The 19,052-nt window shown below is 37.5% G+C and overlaps 1 protein-coding gene across 1 annotated transcript in view; it reads right to left on the reverse strand.

The window, feature by feature from the left end:
• Window positions 1-15,941, reverse strand: part of SULF2 (sulfatase 2) — a 98,055-nt gene extending 82,114 nt beyond the window's left edge. The window contains exon 1 of the mRNA XM_065754472.1: window positions 15,877-15,941. The gene's annotated coding sequence lies outside the window, so the exon portion shown is untranslated. The remainder of the gene's footprint in view (window positions 1-15,876) is intronic.
• Window positions 15,942-19,052: the final 3,111 nt, after the last annotated feature.

Consider the following 19,052-nt stretch of genomic DNA (forward strand, 5'->3'; position numbering starts at 1 on the left):
TGCAGAGCCTTCTTTGACTCAGCCCCATGCTCCCCCACCTTCTCTACTGTTAAAGAGAGGTATAAAGATAACATTCCTACTGCACTGAAAATAGTACAAAGTAGAGTAAGAGAAGTTAAGAAAATGGTTGAGAAAAGTTCAGCTAGCAATTTGTTCACTGCTGAAGGCAGAAAAATTTCATGGCCTGAACTGCAGCACAGTCCTTAGTCCCTGAGCCTTTGGCAAAAGAACATCAGTCCACCTCCAAGTTCAACACTTATCACTGAAAATCAGTTAGATATAGTGGACTTATTTTCTGAAACAAGGAATCTAAATTTAGTTTTAATTTTTAAGATTATTTTCAACTAACATCAAAAGTATCTCTGGTCAGCTCATTCACTCACTGAGAAAACATCAATGCAGGAATGAGTCTGCCAGAATATATTTCTCACAGCTATGTTCCAAACTGGCAAAAAGAAGAAAAATTTAGATGGATCAAATAAATTAAAACTGTCTGAATAGAGAGTAAATGTATCAACATGTTTACAGCTCTTCCTCTAAAACAGCTCCAAAAGGTAGCAAAAGCCAGAAAGGGAGAAAGAATGAGGTACAGAATGAAAGACAACAAGAAACAATAGACTGCATGTAATAAAACCTAATACAGTGCCATTCACATTCAAACAGACCTAGGAGTTCAATGATGCAGCCTGACTGATCATATCAAACAGAAATGAACAGCCCAGGAACACAGATAACACACTGCTCAGCAGGATGAGGAAACAAATCAGTCACAGCCTTTGTTTGCGTTGTCTTCCTTCTTTTCACTGGCAGAATACCATTTCTGACAATGCTTTTGCAAGTTTTGAAGCAAGCTTCTTTGTGCTTCTTGCACTGTAGCTCAGTTAAGATTATTAAAGAAAAAGGAGTGGATTAACTACTTGACAGTAATTGGGAAACACCCCAGGATACAAGTTCTATTCTTCCACGAAAAAGGGTTAGAATTAAGATAGCTCCCTTTCATAGGGCTGCAAGATCAATACCAGACCCCGTGGCAAATTAATAGTACGCGTAATAAATGAAAAGAGATTGCTGCCAGACCTCTGGGATGTGTCACTGGGAGAGGGATCTAGGGATTCAAAATAGCTGCAGGTCATACTGTACCACCTCCCTCACCTCACTGTGTAAGAGAATTAAATATCAGAACCACTAGATTAACTCAAATGCATGGTATCTCTGAAGTTCCAGAGAAGATGTGAATTTTCCAGAAGATACCTGTACAAGGTAGAGTGAGTTCCATCGAAGTCCTTGGGGTGAAGGGAGTACAAGAGGGTTATAGATGAGAGTGGACATTTATCTGAAGAGCTAATAGGTCACAGGAAACACAAGGAGTGAAGAAATTTCAGAGTTAAATGACTTCCTGTGATGATACAAAGGGGCACATACAAGAGACATGACTGACTGTGAAACCCAGAACAGTGATGCTGCATCCCCTCAGAAACAACTGGAAGAACGTAAGCATCTAGAAAGTGTGTGAGAAGTTAGTAATGAAAATTAGGATAACTGTGATTTCCTGAATTCAAAATATTTTAAAGATATTCAAGGTTTCCCATAATAAAAGATGCAAGTCCTAACACCAAGTTTAACTTACTCAATGATTAAAAAAAAAAAGCTTCTTCATTGCACTTTTCCTACTGAATGAAGAACCTTCAAAAGCCTTCAGTTTTGCCAGCAGATATTTCTTCTCAGGAAGAGGTGGCTGCAGCACCAGATCCGTGGAGCTGCTGCTCAGAGTCCTTCGGAACTTCCTGCAATTATGTCTGCCCCAGGAAAAGATTTCTGTGCTTCCCTAAGCTTGATCACACCCACGTTCTTTTTGCAATGCAGACTTGCTTCAGTATGCAGGGATGGCTCAAAGATACCTCAGGCATTTACATGTGTAGCCTGGTAAAGAATACATTTTTGAAATACAGGATTTCAACCCAAATTCATATCACTGTTTCCTGTAGGAGATGGACTGCCTGGAAATGTTTTTTTTTCCTCCAGTACAGGCTACACTGAGCTCCAAGAAGCTACAGCTACAGTCAAACAAGCCTTCTCTGGTCACAGAATACTGACACACAATCTATTTTGTTATATTTTCCTCCCCTCTGGTGAGCAAGGCAAAGAAATCTCCTTGGTCTCCAGTCAGTTTTCTTTTGAAAAAGGATAAACAAAGAATTAACTTAAAAACTCAGTGTCTAGTGTTTCTACATTATTCCCACTACTCCTTCCTTACAAGCTCAAACTTTTGAAATAATCATCTTTGCCTTTTATCATTGAAAAGTCTTTGCTTTCAAATCTTAAGGATTGCTTAAGGCGGTCTCCCTCTCTGCCAAGTCTTAACAGGTTAAAACAGAAGTTTTTAATGGTCCCCGTTTAATAAGAATCCATATTAGACAAATATGGTGAAGATCTCCACAGAAGTTAATTTCATAAAACAGAAACATGAAACAGAATTTTGTTACTTCTATAGGATTCAAGGCTACTTCTACAGTAGGGCTTTTGCTAATGTAACTGAGCTGATGTGTGCTCTGCAGAGCTGTGACATCTGAGCAAACTGTGTTGGGAGAAGTTAGTAAAGGTTATATCTGTAATGAGGATAAAAACACATGACTGACACTGCATGATTTTGCCATACAGTTATTAAATTAGAACAAGCAATAGCAGTAAATTGGAATTTCTATCACAGAAATGGAAACCTAAAAAACTGTTTACATAACACACCTACTAGGAAAAGACAAAATCCTGGGAGTTATTTAGGATCTTAAAACACACAAAATCTTATTTGAGCACCCAGGTTCTCAGAAGAGAAGTGTGGGTCTCAGTCAGACCACTCCAAATTCAGACACTGCCTACACCCATAAAGCCTTTCAACTATTTTGCCAAATGCAGAATTTATGGCAGTGCAACCAAGACAGACAACCGCCCCGGTTTCACTGTCTGCCAGTGCTTGCTATCAAGAAGACATGAATCAAAATCTAATACATATTTCAGAGTTCTATAAAGATGTGAGTGAAGCATCACAGCAAGATTTTTCTAGTTTTGACTTTTTTCTCCCTTCTTTATTACATCTTTCACTCATGAGTTATGCTGTTCTCCTGACAGCCCACATCATCCAAACTATACTAAACTGTTCAGAGACTTAAAGCAAAGGACAGAACTCTACAGAATTACTGTTATTTACTCCTGTGCAGGGTGTTTATTTTATAAATTAGGCATTGTAGTTTAACAGCTGCCTACTTGGAGTTTATTGCAAGAGGAAAAATAGCAACCACAGATCTATTGCTGTCAAATAAGTGTACATATTTCAACTGGAAAAACTGAAAACTTTCCATACACAAATGATCTACCACAGAAATACAGAAAAACAACTTATTTGTAACTACAAAACACTTTGTCTGCTAAAATAGTACCGTATGATAGAGATGTATAAAAAACACCCACATTTCACTACAAAGTTTAAATGTTGATTTCCTTAGGTAGCATCTATTATGATACAACAGAGTAAGCAGATGGCCACAAGCAAGGATGACGAGGTAAGACTTCTGCTGCTGCATTTCAAACTGGCTGCAGCGGATGCCTTTTTTTAGACCTTGGAAGATTGATGATTCCATTATTTGTAGTACTCAGCAATAAATCTCTGAGTTTAGGCTAAAGTGAGCACTTTTCCCTACTTTACGTCTTCCATTACACTGTTATTCATCATGTTTAATCATTCATTTACCTCTGACTGCTTCTGCACTTGGGGAGGACTGGCACGTTATTGATTTTTGACTTTTACCCTTTAGAAGCTGGGTAAAGGGCTTCTCGACTGCTTAATCAAAAGTGACATGACCAGGGCAGGGGAGCTGCAGACCTTGGGAAACAGCAGCTAAACAACGTGCCAAGTTATGATGAAATGAAATTAAGAGTCAACAAAGAAAGCAAATTATAATAAACTGAAAATTAAAGTGGATACCCCCAGGAGACCAGAGAGTATAAAGCACTTCTCTGCCTAGTAAAATACATTTCTGGGAAAGAGAAGACTAGGACTTAGCAGGATGATTTACAACTTCAAATTCTCACACAAAGAAAAATATAGAGGCATGTTCTGTTAAAGGAATGTCAGATAACATAATTGCGTTGAAGTGTATTCTCAGTTTCTTATAAACCGTTTTCCTCAAATAGAGTGTCCGTTCAGCACCCCACTAGCATACATGCATCATGAGTAACATACCGTAAAATATTTTCTGCTTAACAAAAACTAAGCAAAAAACAACACCAAAAAACAAGACAAAGTCAGAGAAGTCTACTATACTCTGAAAAAACTCCGCAAAAAGCCTTAACTTTTGGTACAATATAGCAATTTTTGCAATAAGCTACAAATATAAACTTGCTATAGAGGCATGTAGTGATAGGACAAGGAGAAATGGCCTTAAATTGGAAGAGGGCAGATTTAGACTAGATATTAGAAATAAATTCTTTACTGGGAAGGTTATAAAGCACGGGAACAGGTTGTCCAGTGAGGCTGTGAATGTCCCCTTCCTGGGAGCATTGGAGGCCAGGCTGGATGGGGCTGCGAGCAGCCTGGTCTATAGGGAGGTATCCCTGCCTGTAGCAGTGGGGCTGAAACTACATGATATCAGAGATCCTTTCCAACCCAAACCATTCCAAGATTCTAGGAAATATAGTTATCAACTTCAATAGCATACTAATGCTGGTTTCACATTTCAGACAAAGTGGTAAAAAAAAATGAGTAACAGGGTTGTTAAATTTTCTAGCTTTTTGTATAACACAATTATGTACATGTTGTCTACTTAGAGAGGAGGAAAAAAAGCATAAGAATTTGGTATGTGTTTGTGTGGTCCTCAATAACATTGTCATTCTTTTTGTCCTATGCTATATGCCTCCCTCATTCCTCAGATCTCAGTGTAGAATACTGTGCCTCATCAAAAGTGTGGCTTTTTTTAACATACACTAATCCCCCTTTTGTCCACCTGTTATATACTCAAGAAAAACATCGAATAGAATGGAAATAATTGAAGTAGTGGCTATCCCTAAATAATTATTTCACATATCTTACCCTTTTCTACTGTGGGTTTTGTAAATTATCTCAGCAAAGACAGGGAAAGAAAGCTCTGTATGTTATGCTGTGGTTACTCTAAGGTAAATAAGCACAGATCTATTCACAATAACGGGCCAGCAGTATAAGTCATGCTGACCAGCTTCTTCTGTTCACATTAAAGCAATCTAACCATATTATTTTCCTGAAAGACATCACCTAGCAGTTACCAATTCCTCCCATGCAAACTTATATCACCTTTACTGAGTTTGCTGTCATAGTAAGATCCCCAACTGATTATCCCATGTTTCAGATACCCACAGCCATGCAAATACAACCACACTCACACCTGTAACCCTCACCCCTACAGATAATTCAGAACTGCTGTGAAAAAGTAGCCATCATAACTAGCAAGTCTTCAAGTGAAACTCTTGCTTTGTGGACACTGGAACTAAAACAAGCTCTTCAAGACATTTAGATCATGAAAAAGAGAAGATTACTATTTAGTGGACAAACTTTCTACATGGCATACACAAGAAGTTACTTTACAGCTAAGCACTATAACAACAGAGAATTTTATTTCCCGTATCTTTTCCATAGACAGCATCATTACCAAAAGTTAAGGAAAGACAGAGATGTTCTTTTACACTTTGGTGACCAAAATCATAAACCAGCACACGTAACACAGATAAATATATTACAATACAGCCCACATAAAACATTTTAAGCTTTAAGTCACAAGTTTATTAAAACTATATGAAGTGGTCAGTGAACATATTGACAGAAGTGATCTGCTAAACAAAGCATACCTCTTTCCTGAAGTGCTCTTGATAATATTCCCTCAACCACAGGCTTGGGGATTTTTGTTGTGTTTTACTTTTTAAATAACTGAGCTGCCACAAATAGCATGCCATAACTTTTTTCAGCACCTTACTAATTCTGATCTCAGATCTTGCACGCTCAATTGCAAATAAAAAACAAACCTGTGAGTGAAAGAAGAGTGGTAGCAGGACACCAACCACTGTGTATGGAAAGTTCTATTAAAAAAAAAAAAAAAAACAAAACTTTCCTAAGGCTAAAAAATCTGCTACTTCATATTGCAGGCTAGGAGAGCACATCATTGTTTTGCAGCCATGAAGTCCCAGTCATGTATTAAACTTAGATCCACAATGATTGCTTAAGCCATGGTTAGTCTGCATGAAGAAGTTCAGATCATGTGCCAGCAACTGCTCTGATAGGTCCCACTGGCAATTAAAATAACTAATTTTGGCAAAGAGCACTGAAAATTTTCAAGTAGGATGTATTTAATCATGTGAAATTGGAGTACAGAAGGTGTATCCTACACTGCATGACTGAAATCAAGCCCAAAGGATCCAGGAAAAGCAGTTTCCTGAATAGTGAGACTATTTCAGGGGAACTATTGTTCCCTGGCTATGTTAATTAAATGAAGATCATAGATAAAGAGTTTATGAAACAAAGTTTGTCTTTTAAAATGTGATAGATCACAAGAAGCTCAGGAAAGAAAAATCAATAATGATGAATCTTTAAACATAGCACACACAGACCCAGATGTGTGCAAACAGCATAGGCTTTCCAGGAAGCCAAAGAAAAGCGAGACTATTGGAAGAGATGTGAAACTGATGATTTTGAGAACAGACTATGTACACAAGCTACTAGCAGATTTTCAAAACTTTGCACAGCTTTACTTTCAAGTTTTCTAAATTGTCAGTTCCTCTCAACCTGTTGCATTAAGAAGTTAGCTTCATAACACAGGAAAATAAAAGTACAGTGTTGCTGCTCCACGAACAACAATAGGATCTACAAGCTGTTACATGAAAGCCCTTTCTAAATGGAAATTATAAATATGCAAACTCATAGCTGTGCTAAATACTGAAACTATTTATGTATGGCACACACTTTAATTGTCAATTCAGAAATATTTTCATGTGTTCTTCAACACACAAACTACCATAACGTATCACACTGTCTGTATTTATGGGATTGCAAGGTGTCCTGGCAGATCAGTGAGCTTCTGAGCCCCTTTTGCAGGGATAAATCACATCCAGTCATTCCAACGACAGCATATATTTCTTACTGCACCTGAGCCTGGAGGAGCTTTGCAGTATTGTTCTTCCTACAAAACTGTGTTCTTTTCTGTCTTCAACAAAGCCATCAGATAGTGTCCCTCAACTGTTACCATAATCACGTTTTTAGAGAATGTTAATAAGATACATTTTATCCGTTGTACAAAGACCTTATTTAATATCTCTTTATTCTTAGATATAATATTATTAACGTCAACTGTGAGCAGTAGGGACCCCTGTTTACTGAAATGCAAACGTAACGCCAAATGTCTGTGAAAGACAACTACTCTGACAGGGATTGTGAAAGCTGAGCACTATCTTTCAACCTCACTTCATTTTCAACATTTAGACATGTCATTAAAAAAAAGAAAAAAACACTTCCCTTCATCTCAATAATCCTGTCAGTTCACATTCGGTGTGGTTTTCAGCTCTATACAAATAGAAAAAGCAGCTCTGGAACCTGAGACTGTTCTGACACTACTCCCCAGTACTGTGTGGCAAAGCACTTCCTTCCTATTGCAGTCAGACCTTGTGGAAAACTATACTGCAATAACAGAACTGACACCCCCCTATCATATGTAATAATTTGACTAAGTGACTAAAACACTCAGTGCTTACAACAACCAGTAGTAAACCTCAGTAAAAACAGTTCAAACTGGACTGATACTTTGTATGAAAATTTTTTACTTTTTAGTATAAAATTCAAAAGCATCTTTTCTTCTTTTTGCAAATTGAAGTTACATTTCAGAAAATCTAAGCTGAAGGAGCAGGTTAGAACACAGCTGAGATGATGGCTACACATTTCCTTTCTGAGTTGCACATTGGGCTTTTTTTGTTGTTGCTGTTTTTTTTTTTCAAAAGGCTACACCACGACTGTCCCTGTGACACACAGGATGGACATTTGTGACTCACTAAGTGCTAACCATGAACCTATCCTGGACAAAACCCTCAGACTCCTGAGCACAAAGTTTCTGATGATTGTTTTGCAAGTAGTGCTTTGCAGCTTGGCTCAGGGGACAGAAGTCTGCCCGGCATTCATACTGACAAAAACAGTGGCAAGTATCAGTTACACAGAACTCTGCTCTCAATGACATGAAAAATCCCAGGACAACACCTGAATATTCCCACATTGGCTTACAACTGCCTGTAGAAGGAAAGGTAGGAAACCTCATGCACAGCAACAACAGTATGCTTTTTTAGGCAAAAAACAACAACAACAAAACAAACAACAACAACACTTGGGTTTATGGTCTGATGCTTCTTGCCCTACAGAAAATAAATAAAATAAAGATGATGACAACAGGTTATTACATTATTATGCTACACTGCTAATCTCTGCTCAGTGGTTGAACACACAGATAGTGCTTCACTGAGCCTCTGGAACTGCTGTGCTCCAGACAAACTTTCTTCAGAACTGTCTGGCTTAATTCTTTGTTTCCTTGTTGCTTACCTCATTAATATCTTTCACTCAACATCAAACACAGGTTTGGCTCTTGCTTTTCAAACTATTAGCCAATATGACTTAAAAATGAATATTCACCATTCTGGTTCAATTCTAATGATTGGCATGATTATAGCTCCCAGCAAATAAGTTCCTCAAACAGCCTGATAAGTCTGAAAAGAGCAGCAGCAAAATTAATGGAAGCCAGGAATGGAATAATGGAAGCTTGTTAGTTACTGAGACCCCAGAGACCTTGAATTCCACAGTTCCTGGTTGGCATCGTGCACTGAATCATAGAAACATCCAGAGAGAACAAAACTGATGAAGCACATTGCACCGTACTATACTCACTTTGACTACCAAGCTGTTAATTCAAACCAGCACAGAGTTTGGAGAATATAGCAGACAAGCAAAGTATCTAAAGCCAAAATAAAAAAAGTGCTGGATATAATAAAGCAGACACACTTCAGTGGCAGTGCAGTTGAATATCCTTGAAGCAAGTAAACTCTATTAGCACACTGAACACAGAGATAACACCAGAGATGGCAGGAGAACAGCTGTCTTATGTGACAGTTTTTAACCACAAGTTGACTAAATAGCCAAATGTATGGTGTACTTGCTTGTCAGTGCCCAGAAGGATAATAAGTGGTCAAAAACATTTATTTACACAGACAGGTACACATGTAATACACACAGACTGCCCAATAACATACTAATGTAGCAACTAATGTGTAGGTGGCTGCTGCTGGAGAAGATGCAGCTGTATATTTGTACTGATTTTTCAGTGGCTATATATACATGCTTTTCTTCATAGCACTTGCATGCTGATCCGGACTCTGGCATGCAGCTTGGAAAAGGAAAAAAAAAGAAAGCTCATTTTGGCAACAGGAGGCCTTCCTGAAAGCATAGTAACTGAACTCTGACACTGCTCAGCTTCTCTGAATCAACAGAGGCCATTCAACTCAGCATCTGCACAGCAAAGCTAATCACATTCAGTGTTTAAACTTTGGGGTAAAGGGTGAGATGAATTAGGAATCCGAATTCTTAGCAAGTTGAATAGGAAAGCATTGGTTTTGAAAAACAAAACAAAACCAAACAAAACCAGAAACTTTCCAAGGATACTTTTGACAAGAAAAACTGAGATACTTCTATATCTCTGTCTGGTATACAAGCACTCTTTCACTAGATGTCAAAACAAGTACATCACAGTCCTAACACCTCCAGTATTTAAAGTTTACTTTGTTTTGTGAATCAGTTATTAAAACTTCTCTCTCGGTGAAGGCACTTCCCTTTCACATTTATAGCACTATAAATGAACTATTTTATAAAGCAAGCAGCATTTCCAATAAGGTAAATTAGCTGAGATAGGTAAATCACTGAAACTCACTGACAAGAAGGTTTATGAATAATTAAGTAGCTGATATACAGCTGCAGTACCACGAGCCTCTTATTCAGACTGCCATATTTCTCAGCATGACACAGGCAAGACTTTGTTTCTGTAGTATAAAGAGACTCTTAATTAAATCCTCATTCTTCAGTGTACCAAGATTTATCCTTCTCTTTATGAGCTCAGATTTTATTTAATGCTGAGAAATGCTGATTTGTGAGGTTTATTTTGTTTTGCTTTTTTTTTTTTAGTGATAAAATTCATCAGATTGTTGAGGAAATCTCCTTACAATTTTTTGTTGTTGTTTCGAATTTCTTTGAAGTAAAATGCTGAATGCATTTTAAGTAGAATTAAAGTGCACTACTTCAGCCTTCAGAGTAGTCGTGAATATTAACATTCTTGAAAATTTTCCATATTGTTTAGTATGTTGGAATGATCTTCACCCACAGTTATAAAATTCAACATAACTGCCCATGTCTTAATGACCTCGGGCTCTGAATACAATCGTTGGTCTTTGCACACTGTCTGTCACTTTTAGTGCTTGGGTATTGACATTGCATCTCTTTTAGGTTCTTTGCAGACTCTTAATGACTATGCCAATTAATAATGCATCATTCCCTCTCCTCTAGCTAATTTTAATTGCTGTAATTTACGTCTCTAGACAATTCTTGCACTACAGATGTAATCTAAACCACTGTGTCTGAGTTTGAAGCTCACACTCTCAAGGTCCCTAGCAGATAAACAACACAATTTCAAGTTCATAGACATCATCTACAATTGACATCAATTACTGTTCAAGGAAACAAGTCATGACATTACAGGTAACAAATAGCTCCTTTTTATGTTCGGGAGCTGAGTGGACTTCACTGTCAAGTCTTTGACAATTAATTACAGCTTAACAGGCAGAGCTTTACTGACAGACCCAGACACTTTGACAGAGAAAAATCCAGCCAAAATTAGCAAACATCGAGGCTCTGCAGTTCTTCACAGATACAAGTCTCTACAGCTACAGAGACTGTCTCAGAAACACAGGAATAACATCTTTTAGGTGGTATTAGATTGTGGCACAAACACTCTTGATTCCTTGCCTACAACCTGAGACAATGCATATGAAAATCATCAGCATGTATTGAAACCTGTTAGCAACATGCATTTGTACAAGTTAAATGATGCAGGAAAAATAAATACCAAACTAATTTCTACTTAATTCTAACAACAGCCCAAAATTAAGATACAGCAGTGAAACATTTACCTATACCAGATTACTTAGATCATCCCCTTGCCAGTATTAGGGAAGCTTCACAAACCACATTCTAGCATTTCACTTACTAAAGCTTGAACCACAGCCCTGACAAGTTTTTTTTTTTTTTTTTTTTTTTAATATCACTGCTTAATACCATCACTACACCTTATCAAAATCAGTATCATCCTTGTACCAGCTGTTTCCACTTCTCTCCAAGTATTTTCTAGCCCAGCACATCACATTTCTGTTCTCCTAATAATTATCCTCGAGCACACTAGATGGTTCATCTCTGCCTAAAGGACACAGAAGGTTTAAGACAGTCTGCAATCTGTATTTGGTTGCACCTAGCTACTCATATAATGCAATTGCAGACTGCTTGAAGACTGCCTTCGCTCAGTGCTGTAACTTCAAAGAACTGAAGGACCAGGACTAAATTTGGCATTTTTATTATTTACGTAATTATTATATTTTGTAATATGACACAGCAATAACCATAACTCTTATGTAACAAATATATACTATGTTAAACAATCAAATCTTTCTTCTTTAACTGATCCCTTCAATCGCAATATTGTTTTATAATATATGGGACCACTAAACCAACAAGAATAGAATGAAAAGCGAAATTTACTGTGGCTTGCAACGCGTCCATCATGAATCAATTTCCAAGTTGAATCCCAATGAATTTTCAAAATAGTACACATCTTTAACTAGTCTCCAGTGAACTATATCTTTACATGCTATCCTCAGAGCTCATCTAAAATGCTCCATAAATTTACTGGCACAGATCCAACATGTCACATTGCTTCAATCCATTTCCTCTCTCTATCAGAACTGAGGTTAATTGTTTCTAAAAGCCAAAAAGGTGAAAGTGGGAATGAAACAGGTGGAGTGAAACAGAATTTGGTGTCTTTAACCACTACATCTGCTTACCTCCCACTATAACTTCAAAGTAAACCTTAAAGTCCTCAGTTGCTGATGTCCTCTTCCTGTTAGCAAAAAGCTAGGAAGGCTGCTGGCAAGACTTGACTTTGTGCTTTCAAGCACCTGCCTCATACATCAGATGACAAGCCCTTCATGGAGCACTAACTAATTACACCACCATGAGAACATTAAGTTCCCATCACTCTTCTCACAGGCCGGCCTGCAGTAGTCTTACACAGGACAGCAAAAGCAAACAGAACAAGCAAACCACAGGCAAACTCAGCACTAACAAAAGAAACCTCAACAAGCATATTTAACTGTAAATGTTTGCATTATTATTTAACTATTAATGACTCCTGTTGAATGTCTGAGAAATCACAAAGAGTTTTTCCACTACTCATAGTTTACAATGGCCACCATTTCTTGCATGTTTAACTGAGTACCTCAGAAGCACTGCACATTCTAAACTGCAAATACAGGCAGAGATGTGCTTGGCAAAAACTGTTCTATAAAATGATATAAATATGCAAAGTCATCTTCATATATCTATTCCTCTAGGCTAATCAGAAATTTTTTTAAATCTTAATTACACTGTGCCCATCTTCCCCTGCTTTGAAATGGTGGCTATATTGATACAAGATTTGAAATAATCATCACAAATTCTTTAGATATTACACTGATAGTCATATGAAAGAACTAAAGCAGCTAGTAATTCTGCATTCAGATTCACTATTGTATAGTGTCCATTAAGACAGTCATCAGGACAGTGAAATACTACAGTCATCTGATGCAGCAAGCTCCATCTGTCCTGCATACCAAGTGAGGGAATATAAACCTTTACAACATGGTCACATATAATGTACTCGCACAAGGGACAAAGGTAAAAGAACAATTGAGGCCTCAACTTTACAAGCACAAAATTAACCATAGAAGGTGTGCATTTAAGTATGTAAATACTGTAAAACCTCAGCTGTTAAAACAGTTTATGTTCATTCACAATCGGTTCAAATTTAACACTGTGACTTGCAGACGTTCCAATCTCTTCACTTGCAATCAGTTCTCACTCCTCCATCCTTTTGAGTTTAATTTTTCCAGGGCAATTTATCTTTCCAGAGAATAGAGAAATTTGTGACTTTTGAGAATCATGTACTGCTGAAACAGAGTCAATGAGCATACACAATTACAATGAAATTGAATCTCAGCATGCAAGAGCAGCATATTTCTACATGGAGTAACTCCTACTTGCAAGATTATTGGCTACAGAAGTCAAGGATTGAAGCCAAATGTACTGCTGCTTCCCATTAAAACTCCCTGCAAAAAGGGAGATGAAGCCAGATTCCTAGGGCAGTGGAGGAAATAATCATAATAAAGATGTTCTACAGAGAGCCCCACACAATAGCAAGGTCAGCAAAGCAGTGTCTCTTCATGATTTAGAATTAAGCTCATAATAGGTTTCTCTCTAGTAGCTCAAATATGAACTGCTAAGCAATTTTTCTTCTTTTCCTGCTCCATCATACTACAAAAAGTAGGAAGTACATCAACCAGAGAAAATGCCTAACATTACTTCAAATAAAGAAAAGCAAAAAGTTAAAAATCCTCCTTGTATGTTGTATTTCTTTAACTTCTGAAAGATAAAGTACAGCTTCTGCAACATTGTCAAAATCACGAGCAACAGCACAGAAAAATCCTACATGCTCCAAATTCTTAATATTGGAGACTATAAAGAAATTTGCAGTCTCTATTACTAGCAGCTGCTGATGTTGTAAATATATACTTTTTAAAATTAGACAGCTTTTTCAGAGTTTCTCATTATCCATCTTCTTAAGTATAAGTAGGTTCAAAGGCTGCACTATTACTTTCTCAGCCTACAACATAAAAGTTCAGACTGAACAATGCATTCACAATCTTAAAAGTTTGGAGAGGTAAAATTACCTCATCTTAAAAGTTACACTGTCTTCCAATTCGTGCGGTGGATTTTTTTTTTATATTAAATAGAAGAACACAGGAGTTGATCATTTTTATGACCATATGACAATGCCTTGTTAAAAAGCAAATAAATGAGAAAAAATAAAAACGTGGAAATACAACTACCACAACACCCCACCACTGTTCATACTGCATACTAGAAAGAGAGTGCATTTTGTATTGAAGCAGCTGAACACAGAAAATATCGCTCTGTCAAAACGAAAACCATGGACATAATTTTCATAACTGGTCCATCAGACATTGCGGCAATTCTCACAGCATCAGTGTAAGTGTTAAAACTATCATGCTCTCATGACAAGTAATCTTATTAGCCACATTTTTAAGTTTCCAAGGATTAAACTTTTTGACAACAATAGGCCGTGTAAAAGGTAGACACAGCACTAAGATGCATTCAGGTTCACAGGGAAACATACAATTTGATAACTGTTTATCACAGAACTGCCTTCAAGGTAAATATCACTAAATAATGAAAGGGAAATAATTTAAAGGCAAGAAGCAACCAAACAAATAACAAACTAAAATGAACAAAGTGACTCATAGAAGATTTACTGAAAATTCTGAATCCTGTGTGACATGAACCCACAGCCTGCAAAGATACGTGTCCCAAACAACAGGAAAATAAATAGCTGCCTGCACGTTGTCCTCCCATGTGCACTTCAGTTATTCTCAGAATAGCTCCAAACCACGTGCTTTTCAAATAACTGTTACATTTAACTTGGACCTCCATTAAGGAAAAAAGTTTGCCAGATCTTCACACTAACAATGGCACAACCTCCAAGACAGTTACGTCCACCCACCACTGGTCACTCCCCTCCATCTCCTTAAATGCATCCATGCTCACCATGTTCTTTCACATTGACATCACTCCGGGAAGTAGTTAAACACACTGGTAGAAAGACAGGGTGAGGGGCAGTGAGAAAAGGCAAAGGGTGTAAATAAAAAAACATTAAATGATTTTTGGGTATTCAGAAAGAACTGAAGGGACAATGTAAGAAAAAAATGGAGCAGTACAGAGCACTGAGAATACAAACAGCTTGTCCAAATAGAGACTTCAGAGGTAATTAGCAGAAAAAATCAGCACAGATGTTTGCTTTCCTGCACCAATAAAAGGTGAATGAACTGATCTTTAAAATGGTCATGTTTTAAAGATTCCAACTTGGCCAAAATCTCATTTATAGTATTAATTATAGTAATCTGTAGGAGGAAAATCATCACTCTAGTTCAAAGAGTAAAGATGGGAGAAGAGAAAGTTGGTCTGTACTTCATTTACATCACACTTGTGGTACGAACTGCCAGACTTTCAGTGCCATGGTTTCATATTGGATCCACAGGTCTTCATAGTACATATATAAAAGATTCAGTATCCCATGAAGAAAGGATAGACTTATTTAAATTTAAGGCAAATGTAACATGGTTAGACAATTACATACTAGTGGATTTTAACATCTTAGAACACTGGAGCTACAAACCTGGGGGTTTCAGAGACATCAGAGGGCATTTTAGTACTGCCTGATTGAGAAGACAAGGTATTGATGAACTGTTCAGAATTTTTAAATATCTTTTTTACATACAAAACAGAAACTTGGAGCTCAATTCCTCCGGCAATGCTACTCATTAGTAAACAAACTTTAAACATATCCACAAATCTCCTCACAGAATAAACAAATTGAGTGAATACCAAGTGCCTCAGAGACCAGGAAATTAACACAGAGACTAGGAAAATAACATTGTACAAGAGTGTTTTATACTCACAAGTTCAGCAACTGATCTTCTGCAGAGAGATACAGAGGTAAGCAAGCAAGTTTTCCAGTATCAGCATCTGTAAAATATTACCATGAACTAATCAGGAAGTGATTCACTGGGGCAAAGAATTTTGCATGTATTTACACATATAACTAGATATGTCCACTCTTTTAAACACAAAGTTTTAAAAATCAGATTTTAGCATCTGAAGGCAAACACCATAATTTGAGTTATCCTCCAAAGAGGCAGCACAACAGTATTGGTACATTTACCCTCCTAAGGCACTGATTTATTCAGGCCTTGAAGAACACTACCCATTAAGCTACTAACAGCACTTTGCACATTACAGGAAGGGCTTTCCTGCAAACATCAGCTAGCAGCTGTACAATGCTGATATGACAGACAATCAGGGAAAAAGCATCAGGTAAAGAACAGACACCACCAAAGAAACCACACCAGTTTTGCAAAACTCTCCACAAGTAATCCTATTTCTTTGCCACAGTAGTTTTAGAAAAAGCTGCTTTCAACTTTGGCCTCTCAGCAATTCTTTTCTCCTTGAAAACACTGAAGTGTTGTTCTCTCTCCACCAATGCATAGAACATGCCAGTCCTGCCACACTTTCCACAAAAAATTGCCCTGCTAGTATTAAACTGAAACTGATAGAAACTGCCCACTTCCAAGTTCTTCTGCTACCAATGCTGAACAGGCATTATGTTTAGTTGTCATGGTACTCAGAGATCCCAGAAAGAATTCAAATCTTGCTGAACTTGTTATTAATACACTTCAAGAGACCAACAAATACCCCTGGCCAGGACAGCTGGCAATCTCTCTTCTGGGCATGTGCAGTCTTGCAGGCTGTGTGCCACACTGGCACATACCAATAGCACATTTTCTTTAAACTGGGAAGTCTGTTCCAAACACTTTTTTTTTTAATACCATATGTCTCTCTAGTATTAGAATATCAGCAGATTTGTTACTGGGGTGGAGTTTTCCATCTCAACAGCAACAGAAAAAAGAAAAAAAACAACACAGAGTTAATTGTGATACTACTAGTTGAGGCTCGCTGCATAAATAAACCTGAGGAAAGCAGAAATAAGCACCATTAGGGCACAGCAGCACTGACACTGCAAACACATCTCCAAACACAGACACTGCATTTGTAGCAAATTCTCAGACAGCCTAATTTTCTTAAGTGCTGAAAACTCACACAGAAAGCAGAGCTCTAAGCAATCAACACAGAAGCAAAACCCCACACTACTAAACACCTGGTCAGAGAAGCAACAGATGCCCAATTTTAACCTGTTGTGGTTTGGCTTTTCAATATTAATCAAGTTACGATACGAGCGAGTTACTCAAAAGATTTTAAGATTTAAAATTTTTGAACAAGTATAAAGAAAAGCTACAAAATATACTCTACAAGTGTTGTTAGTTTGCACTTCAGACGTAATAGCTTAATGTTGCATGAACTGTGTGCTGCTTGATGGGACAGAAGGCTTAGAAACTGGTACTGTGTTAAGAAAGCAAAAGTAATACAGTTAACTATGATACAAACCCCAACTATTCACATCTTAAAGCTTGTATGAGGATAAACTTAGAACTGTCTCAGTTACAAGCCATAAAGTAGAGTCAGTTGATTTGAGTTAGTTTTTTTAAAAAAACATAACTACATACAAATCTCATTTTCACTCCAGTGCCTACTTCAGCAGACGTGAAATGCCAGTGGATTTTTAAAAGGCCCTTTCCATTCAAAATGATTCTATTATTTTCAGATAAGTAGTGTGCTATTTTTATAGAAGACTCCAAGTTCCCCTTTATGTTCCTGGCTAGAGCAGATCTGCTAATATCTTATAAAAATATGTTGGAAACCAGCCTTCACACTTCAGGCACCTAGTGGATCCTATTTCACGGCTCATTCAAAAGGAAGATTAGAAGGACTTTTTCAATTTCATATATTAAATGGTTTAATACACAAGGGATTCATGTCAACGTAACTATCCAAAAATAGCACACTTCCAGTCGAACTTCCATTCTGTCTTCCCAATTAAGCCATGTTGCACCTGCACAGTCATCCTCTGACATTGCTCCTCTGTGTTTTGGAGCACAAACTCTACAAGCAGGCAACTACACAGCCTGGATCTTAAAGCTCAAGTCCTGTTTTCTATTAAAATAATAGATGCACAATTAACTCATCAAAGTGATGTCCACTGAGAAAGGAAAACTTGGAAAAAAAAGCCAAAGAAATTTGATCTTAATCATTTGAAAGAATCTGGAGGCACTAGCGTAACTAAAACCTACACTGATTAAACAATGTGCTAGGCATTTTCCCTCAACATTCAGAGGAATACGAAACACTTCACATCCAAATTCCAGTTTACAATTTTATTCTTGGTTTTAATATGGGTACTTAGAGAATTTTATAAGCAATATGGCTAACTGTACTCAGCTACATTCTCACACTAGTAAAAATACATAACTCACTGACTAGCTAATACATTCTATTTACAATTTTTGTCCAGCAGTTATTATAGTACATCATTGCAGGAGGCAAACACAAGGCAATACATTCAATTCAAATTTTACTCTCTGATCTGAGTAAGGCGGGGATAGGCTGCTCCTGAGCTGTCCCAGGAGAAAAGCAAAGAGCAAACTCAGGCGTCTTATGATTCATCATTCCCTGATCAGAAAATGTAGCAGACTTCATTACATCCTGTAACTCCAGGGCTATAATATCTTCGGGAGTTTGTTTGTTTGCTTCTTATTTATACGCTCAAGAGCAAAAATAACTTAGGAGGAACTAAGTGACAGATCTACTTGGTTGCTGTGACATGCTGTCTGTTTGGGATCATATGTTTAGATGGCAGTGCAGCCCAGTGAGACACTAGCACCAGAAACGAGCCCTGAATCTGAGCAGCGCTCCATAGCATAAGCTATGTTTCTATTGTCTTGCTCTGTGTCACCAAAAACTTTAAACTCCTCCAAGCAGGAAGCTACTCATGATTAACATTTATTTATATGGAGGAATATGGCACAAAAAAAAAAAAAAAAAAAAGAGGCAAGGTGGGCGCAGGGAGTTCGGCTGCTAACGTGACCTCCTGCCTCCTCAACCAAGGAATTCACTCAGCACTCATCTGCACCTTCTGGCACTGCATTGGCATTGCAAGGCACCTTCTAGCTATGTTTTCACT

Source organism: Cyrtonyx montezumae, unplaced genomic scaffold (genome assembly GCF_038088225.1).
Source record: "Cyrtonyx montezumae isolate F1298 unplaced genomic scaffold, pur_monq_1.0 scaffold_9, whole genome shotgun sequence".
Taxonomy (NCBI): domain Eukaryota; kingdom Metazoa; phylum Chordata; class Aves; order Galliformes; family Odontophoridae; genus Cyrtonyx; species Cyrtonyx montezumae.